The following is a 1,678-nucleotide window of genomic DNA, read 5'->3' as shown; positions in this document are numbered from 1 at the left end:
ATTTATTCATTCATTAATTTATCTATTGAATGTCATGATCAGCTACTGAGCTGGGAATCCAAATAAGAAATGTTTCTGGTCTCTCCCAAGTTCAAGAAGAGAGACTTCTTCTAACATGAGAAACACTAAAATACAGGTACCAACCTCTAGGTAGGAAATACTGAAAACACACACACACACACACACACACACACACACACACACACACACACATTACTTTTTCCACTCCAACAAACTTAGGCTGTGGATTATCCACTGCACATTTTATGGTCTTTAATATATGAGACATTTCCATGTTTTTCTGTAATAGGAAGAAAATTTCTTTGTGATTCATTAGAGCTCGATTTGTAAAGCTTTTAAACTAAAGGCAATGAGTAGTTATGCATAGAGTGTAAAGTTTATCTCATTAAAATGTAGCTATCTATGTGGCAAGATCCAAGAGGGCTAGGAGCCCCCACTGGCCTCAACTGTCTCATCACTTATTTGTTAAGGTGCATGAATGCCCAACATTAGAGATGGAATTTGTCTGGGGCTAGAGGGCGTTGAGGTCTTCCTGCTCCCCTCTTAAGTGCATCTACGGCTGCATATTATCAGTCTTAAGTCTTGTCAGGGATTGGGTGACAGCTAACTTTGGGCAAGGCTTTCTGGGGACTGAATGAAGTACAGGGTGGCAGAGGTAGGGACGGAGGGCGAGAGGCTGGTAGGACCATGAAAGGGATGTCAGGGCTTGTCAGAGCCCAAACACACCTACTTTACCCGGAACTGGCTGCACCAAGGAGTCAAAACTAATGGTTTGTTTTCAGTCAGGTGTGGTATACAATCTGTTGTTCATTGACCAGTTCTGTCATAGAAGCCTGTTTCCTAAAACCCAGTAGCAGTACGCTGTTTTTGGTGGCGTACACACTAGTTCCCTGTTCAAATCATCATTCTCTTGGGCAACACGTAAAAGAGTTTGTTGCCCCAAGCTTTCTTCTCAGCACATTTAGGGGGCTTTCTATTGGTCAGTGAGGTACTATTTCTCTATTGTTAATTTTCTGTGCATCCTTATAGAATGATTTAGCTGGAGCACTGGTAGATATTTCTATCTTGTCTTTCAAAGTTATGTATCAATTGTCAAAATTGTCTTCTCTTTATGGTGACACCTGTTTTCTACCTATGGTAGTAATGTCAAGTTCCCGTTTAAAATACATTTACTTAAGTAAAAAGAAAGCAACTAGATTTAATGGCACATTTCAACTAAATAGTAGCTGAATGGTAAAAATGGTAAGCAAATGATTGAAATTTGGCAAAATGGGAAAAATTAATTTAGAAACCTGATCTGGTAGAAAAGGAAGAAAATTAACTTTGAAACAGTATTTTGTCCAAGGTGAACTGAATGCCATGAGATTTTTGTTTTTAACCCTGAAACCCTTTACGTATACCTAGGTTTTACTTTATGAGAGGGAGTTATAGGGAATGAGCTATATTGAACCCGGTCTGGCACTTTCCTGAAAGGGATACAAATTTTGGAGTCCAACAAAGCTGCATTTGAATTCTGGTTTCTCCACCTACTGATTTGACATCTTGTTGTCTCTCGGACCTCAGTGTTATCATCTCTAAAATGAGTCAGCAGTACCTTCCATGACGGTTTGTTGTGAGAAATAAATGAGGAAACCCTTGCAAAGTCTTAGCACATAAT

The sequence above is a fragment of the Propithecus coquereli genome, unplaced genomic scaffold, assembly GCF_000956105.1.
Source record: "Propithecus coquereli isolate 6110/MARCELLA unplaced genomic scaffold, Pcoq_1.0 Scaffold411, whole genome shotgun sequence".
NCBI lineage: Eukaryota > Metazoa > Chordata > Mammalia > Primates > Indriidae > Propithecus > Propithecus coquereli.
Note: the sequence above shows the minus strand (reverse complement) of the source record.